Consider the following 7,648-nt stretch of genomic DNA (forward strand, 5'->3'; position numbering starts at 1 on the left):
GGAACCTAAAACAGTCCTGAGTAAGACTCTTAAACGACTTATGTGCACGGATTTAGTTCCGGGAACTGAATCAGGGTTTAGGTGGTAAACCTTGGTTCGAGGAACCTAAAAAATCCTAAATAAATATATCTATGAACTCTAAAAATATAACAAGTCATATTTGCCAGGAACATCTGTTCCCTGGAAATCATAATAGAGGCGTAGAGCATGGTGTTTAGAGTTCCCATTCAGTGACAATCATATAGAGCGAACTTAGATTGCTAATAATGCCAGTTATTATTGAAACGTATGATGAATACCTCTGGACTCTCCGGCTGGTCAATGTTTGTGTGCATCAGTCCAATCTGCCACATCTGCTCTGGACTCTTGTTTCCTTCAGTGCTGAGTGGATGATGGTTCCAGCCTTCTGAAAATATCTCTGGAGTCTGGGAGAAAGTAGGCAGTGTACACAGAACAGGTCCTCAGTAGACGAGATGTCCAGCAGTCCATCCTCCTCCAGGGAGTGCAGTAAGTCATAGTACTTGATTGTAATTATGACTCGGAGATCACACCAGAGACGTTCAATCCTATGAATGAGAATACAGTTTTAAACTGTGTGTATGGAACAATAGGCTTTAATATTGTTTGTCCAGCAGATGGTGAGGGAGAGGCCATGTTATAGCTTTTCCATATCTTGATACATGGGTGGAAATGATCTAATCTGCTTCTTGTTTGAAGAACGGACACAAAATTGTCTGATTGTATAGCGCAAAAAAATGGGAATTGGTTGTAAATTAAAAGTGTGGGAGACAATTTACTATGTTTATTTTAGTAAATTCAAATTTGTCCTAAAATAAAAGGAAAACAAAGAGTTTTACTGTGCAACTTTCCTTTAAAATGTGTATAAATGTGTTATTGTGTCTGCTCTGAACTATGTTTTAGTCGTGCTTTGTCTGTTTTATTTGTCTTTTACAATAGCGAAAAACATAACTCATATATTTCTATATTCTCGTGGATCTGACCATTTTCTCATGACCTACAGATGTATTACAATTTACATTATCCACTAATTCGTATTGAGTAGAGAGTCTGGTATTCGACCACTAGAGGGCAGCAAGTCTGTGTTGTATGTCGTCTATGTATGAAGCAAAGTGCCGACTCACTGTCAGAGACCTGTAGCAAAACAATAAAACATGAGGCATCTTCACACTACTGTTTATTTGTTTAACTCCTTTTATTGTGTCTCTTACAAACACAGCGGATCACGAGCAGGTAATAATATACCAAATGTTGTTTATTGCCTGATAACCTTCTAACTTCTGAACCCAGTGAGAGAAATATATTTTTGATATGTTGGTGTATTTGAATTTTAAATCAGAATTGCTTATAAAAAAAACAGCACATTAAAATATAGCTTTAATAAGAACATGGCCTAAATGAAAGAAAGTATTTGCAATCGGCATCAACTCATCTATCTGCAGATATCTCCTGCCACGTGTTAATCACAGGGAGGTTCAGCCTTTTCTTGTGGGGCCCAACAGAAGTTGGTGTAGAGTTGACCTCATTATCCCCTCTGGGTGATACGTCCGCCACACAGCACGGACATGCAGCGTATTCCTGGTGTAAGAAAACAGGAATCCAGACAGTTTATTAGGTAGGCTACACCTCGATAAAACAAATGCAGTCTACTGTTTAATAATGTACCTACAAATCCTGTCTTCATGATTGGTATAAGATTTTAGAGCTTCAACTTCATGATCATTTTTGGAAGAATGTACTTTGTGGGGCTGTATTGCAAAAATACTTTTGACTGCATTAAACTCAACAAGCAACGTTTTTCTTTTTTTCTCTGCAAATTAGTGGGCGTTACCTTTGAGAAGAGAGTCTTGTATTATGGGAATGTTTGTAGTTTTTTTTTTTACATAAGTTTAGCTTAACTCAAAAACATACCAGCCAAGCCACACAATGGTAAGATTAATGTGTTATATTACAACATTATGTGTATATTAAAACACTGTCAGTCTTATTATGACAAACAAGGCTTCTATGATGCTAATTCACTTGTGAATTTGGCAATTATATCTTGTGTAAACATAAAAACAGCAGATACAATGTGCTAGCTTAAGCCTCTTTTTGAGCTAACGTTAGCTGATCATTAGCATCACGTGATTCGGTCACATAGCGTTCTGTTAGCAAGCATTGAGTGATTACGTCAAAAGTGTATTTTTTACCTGATGTTCAGGAGCATGTGGCTTCATCTCACAGGGTCGACGTGAGCACATTACTTGGACATATTGGATTTAAATATTGTAAAAGACATATAAACTGTATTTTTTAATTTACTGCATTATTAGAGCTAGCTAACCCTCAACAATTAATTCAGATGTCTTCATTATTGTTGGTGAGCTAGTGTTTATTTAGTTAGTACTTGTGTTCATTGTGATATAGCTGTTTTATCTTGTTTTATTTCAAAGTGTTTGTTGTCTTTAAAACGTCCACACATCTGCAGCACAATAACGAAAATATCGACAATTGTGAACGCAGCCGGAACTCATCCATCAAAGTGCTCTTATTTTGAAAGCTTCACCGGAAAAACATAGTTTTTAAAAAATAAAATAAAATCTGGCTGGTCAGCAATTTTCAACAGTTGTTCTTTTAAATACATTTAAACACAAAATGTCTAATTCAGATCATATCTATACGATTGAGGGATTTCCTCCAGGTGGCTCTCAACATGGCGACAGCTGAGGCTAGGAGCTAACAGTGCTAACAGTGCTAGCAGTGAGGGCACACACACACACACACACACACATACACTGAGACGTAAACAAAGCACAGAAGAACTCGGATGACAACACACAAATACTCTACTATATATCTTTACATAGAAAATAGTTGTTTGCTGCTATGTCAATGCTCCGAATTTCACATTTGGACCCCTTAATAATCGGCCTATAATTCTTTTAGATAATCAAGTCAGTGTTTTGTCTTTAAAAATATAAAAAATGGGTTCCTACAGACCACGGTGACATCTTTAGATTGCTTGTTTTATTGACCAACACTCTCGAATCTAAAGATAAAACATGACACAAACCTTCACAATTGAATTACTGGAACAAGGGAAAGTTTTGCATTGTTGCTTGATAGAGATACTTTGAAGGTTAATCAATTATAATAATAGTTGCAGAATATCATCCTGTCATCAACTAATTGATTAATTGAACAATTACTTCAGTCCACAACCCAAAGATGTAGATGTATAACAGAGAAAAGCAAATCTTGACAAATTCTTTATTTGAATTGTTGTCAGTTAATTGTCTTTTTAATATCATAAACCAATCAATGAATCAACTTATCGTTTCAGCATCAAATCATGACAAATGATCATGTTGATCATTACTGCCCTGTATTTAGATTAAATCACCACACAAAGGCTGCACTTCTTCCAGTTTGACTTAGCCACTCGTGAAAGCTTTGTATTCGAGAGAAAATTGTTCCGAACAATATGTCATAACCTTTTATTCACAGTTGAATGAAAACTGCTAGGATGAAGGTTTAACGGGTTCCACATGGGGTCTCTTGTGTTTGTCCACATAACTCGTAATACAAACACTGGAACATAATGACAGCGTGAAACACAGGTTGTTTTGTTTATCCCATTGCTTTCAGCCCCAGGTTAAGGATTCCCACTTCAGGGTTATACAGTAATGTTAAACCTCCCAGTGCAAGTTATTTAAATCCAATTTGACGTTTCTTTATTGACACTTTTTCTTCTTTGGCGATACTCCTCAAAATGTTAGTACATATAACCCCTACAGCTTGAAAGATGTTACTTCATTTGTATAAAATTGCCCTGCTTTTTTAGTGTATGTAGTGTACGCCTGCAGTAGGAGCTGTGTTCGTATCTTCCAGGGGGCGGAGAAGATCCGGTTCGGGAGTCTCGGGATCGCCTCTCTGCTGTTCGCGGATGATGTGGTCCTGTTTGCCTCCTCAGACCGTGACCTCCAGCATTCACTGTGGCGTTTTGCAGCCGAGTGTGAAGCGGCAGGGATGAGAGTTAGCACCTCCAAATCTGAGGCAATGGTGCTCTGCCGGAAACCGGTGGATTGCTCCCTCTAGGTGGGGACAAACTGTCTAACCCAAGCGAAGGAGTTCAAGTATCTCGGGGTCTTGTTCACGAGTGAGGGTAAGGTGGAGCGGGAGATCGACAGGCGGATCGGTGCGGCTGCAGCTGTAAAACAGGCGATGTACCGGTCCGTCTTGGTTGAAGAGGGAGCTGAGCCGTAAGGCAAAGCTCTCCATTTACTGGTCGGTCTACGTTCCAACCCTCACCTACGGCCACGAAGTCTGGGTCGTGACCGAAAGAACGAGGTCTCGGATACAAGCGGCCGAAATGAGCTTCCTCCGTAGGGTGGCCGGGCTCAGCCTTAGAGATAGGGTAAGGATGGTTCGGGCATCTAGTCAGGATGCCTCCTGGACGCCTCCTATTAGAGGTTTTCCAGGCACGTCCAACTGGTAGGAGGCCCCGGAAAAGACCAAGGACACGCTGGAGGGATTATACCTCCCGGCTGGCCTTGGAACGCCTCGGGGTCCCCCAGAATGAGCTGGAAAGTGTTGCGGGTGAGAGGGAAGGCTGGGTCGGCCCGACCCTGGATAAGCGACTGATAATGGATGGATGGATGATTAAGGTGGACTCATGATGAGAATACAGAGAATCACACATCATTTCTTTTCACTGCTTCAATTGATTGAACTTCTGATTATGAATAATACATACATACTGATCCGCCCATACACATATTCAAACTCCTATATGGTAATCTAGACATACATGTATATACACATATATAGTACATATATCCTCATAAGTATATATTTATCCGTATACTATACTGCCAGCAGGCACATTTAAATAGATATAATCTGATTGATTTGGGTGATGAAGCACTTAAAAGAAACCGTGAAGAAACCGAGTTAGCCTGATGTCAATCATCTTGCTAATTTAAGCTGGATAATAGGACATTTGCTCGACTTTGTTGAGCCAGGTACGAGAAATAGGGCCCTGGTGAATGCCGCCTTGTTATGTGTGTGACACAACTTGTTTTCACAGACTGAGCCCATGATTAGTGACGCTCTCGTGTAAAATCAGTGAGGTTCACTTCACCAGAACATCAAGACACGTCACAGACGGTCAACGTCGCCTTACCATTTATTAAAAAACATTTACAACACAAATCAATAAATTCTATTAAAAAGACAAACAAATGAACAATATATGCTCTTTGCACCAGCGGTGGTGCGCTTTCCGGATCCAATTCACGTTGAAGAACTTCCGCTCCCAGGGCCAGTGGTGGTTGGTGACAGACAGTCCAGTTGGTCTTGTTTGTTGTGCTCTCTACGGGACTCCCATAAACAGGTGCAGAACTTCCCTTGAACAACTACAGGGTTTGGCAGAGTGGTATTTTTTATTTTATTTTTACCATTGTGTAAAAATACCCAAACACGTCACAGACAGCGAATGTTGCCTTATCATTTATTAAACACTATTTACAACACACATCAATACATTCTAATAAAAATGAAAACTACTATCAAAAAGACAAACAAATGAACAATATAACTAACTATTTACAACACAAATCAATAAATTCTAATAAAATATGATGGGCCCCACCAAAGTCAATGAGCTTTATTTTCCACGGATGTAACTCTTGTAACCAATGCTGGTACAAATGAACAATATAACTAACTATTTACAACACAAATCAATCAAATTAAAACAACTATTAAAAAGACAAACAAACGAATAATATAACTAACTAGAACATTTGCTCGTGGTCTTTCATGAATAAATCTGATGCACTCTGCCCAAGTCACCTTTCTCAGTGTAGAGGCTCATCAGGGCCTCTGCCACATAGCAACACAAAAAGGCCAAAGTGAGGAGACGACAAACAAATAAACAATATAACTAACTATTTACAACACACATCAATACATTCTAATAAAATTAAAACTATTAAAAACGACAAATAAACGAACAATATAATTAATTTGAACATTTGCTCGTGGTCATTTATGGATGAAGTTTACACTCAAGTCGGAAGGGCACCGGACACCGGTAGCAGCTTTGCAGACTGGGTGCTCCCCTGATAGGCCGCAAGGTGAACCATGAAAAGTCTTTTAGAAAATGATTCCCACTCCACAGCCGTGAACGAGTTGTGCTTAGCAACCAAAAAAAAGTTTGTCGCTGAATTTCCAGTCGATTCTCGATGCGTCTATGTTTTAAGCAGAACTATTTTCTTCAGAGCGTAATAGGATCTTGGTCGCGAGTGGTGGCATGGTTCGACACGTGACCATGCTACACCAAATAAGGTAGCTGATTTTTGTCAACAGTTGCAAGATGGCGGCCACCATGCTTTCATCGAGCACGAACGACAAAGAAAATACACCGGAGTGTCTTAATACGTCGAAAAGCAAATATTGTTTTATGCATATTACTTAAGTCAAGCAGGAGGAGGTACATATTTCACCACTGCACGATGGAATACATACAGGACAAGCCTACAAAAGTGGCTCGGGTTGAAGGGTGAGTCTCGGGACGTGGCTGAGAACTTCAAACACTGTGTTGATGTGGAGTTTGACAATATTCCCGAGGATGCTGGCTTCTATCACACATGTTATCGTAGATTTACGGACAAAAACGCCATCGCAAAGGTGGAAAGACGTCTCGCACGTGAGAGACAAGAAGCTACGCAAGACCACGAGGCCATTCCATCGACTTCTAGCAGCACGAGTCCAACAAAGAAACAGATAGTTGTAGTTATAGTGTCATTTCTAGAATGACTTTCTGTATTGAGTTTGGAAGGTTAAGCTCAAAAGCTGACTTGATGTCTATGACCACTGCATTTCAAAAAAATGTTGACACGAATGTCTCGCTTGGAAGAACAGGTATATCACGTTCCTCGTCCGATTGTTCATAATCAGTACCATTATAAACTGAGTTGACCTCATGATGGTCTTCATGTTCAGACACATCCTCCTCTATTTCACTGTCGTGATCGAGGATGTGCTCCAGAGTCTCCAGGGCTGTCATCCTTTAGTTTCTGTTGCTCATGTTGTCCTTCAGTAAGCTGCTGCGTAGTTGGGAGGACTCCTAACTAAAGCCTAGTTTATGGTTCTCCGTCACGTCGACGGCGTACCTACGCCGTTGACGTGACGCCGTCGTTGAGCATTCGAAGTTCTGCGTCGAGGGACTGCGTTGCTCTGCAATTAACCGCTATGCCGCCAGGGGGGTGTGCCTGAGCCGACCAATCACAGTGCTTGCGGTCCGCGTCAACGCGACGTGGAGATCGGATTTTTTGGAGGTGCGCGTCAGGCTACGGCGTAGGGGTCTGCGTCGACGGCGTAGGTACGGCATAGGTACGGCGTAGGTACGGCATAGGTACGGCATAGGTACGGCGTAGGTACGGCGTAGGTACGGCGTAGGTACGGCGTAGGTACGGCGTCGACCTGACGGAGAACCATAAACTAGGCTTAAGCAACCGTTTCCTATGTTTCGCCCCTCACCTGCTGAGTGTGGGCAGAGTTTTGCCGCGAAAAAAATAAATGGTTCCCTTCAAAACTGTAAATGTCTCGTTAAATAGGGTGACTTTCCACACCTCTTAGCGAC

The sequence above is a fragment of the Taurulus bubalis genome (assembly GCF_910589615.1).
Source record: "Taurulus bubalis genome assembly, chromosome: 9".
NCBI lineage: Eukaryota > Metazoa > Chordata > Actinopteri > Perciformes > Cottidae > Taurulus > Taurulus bubalis.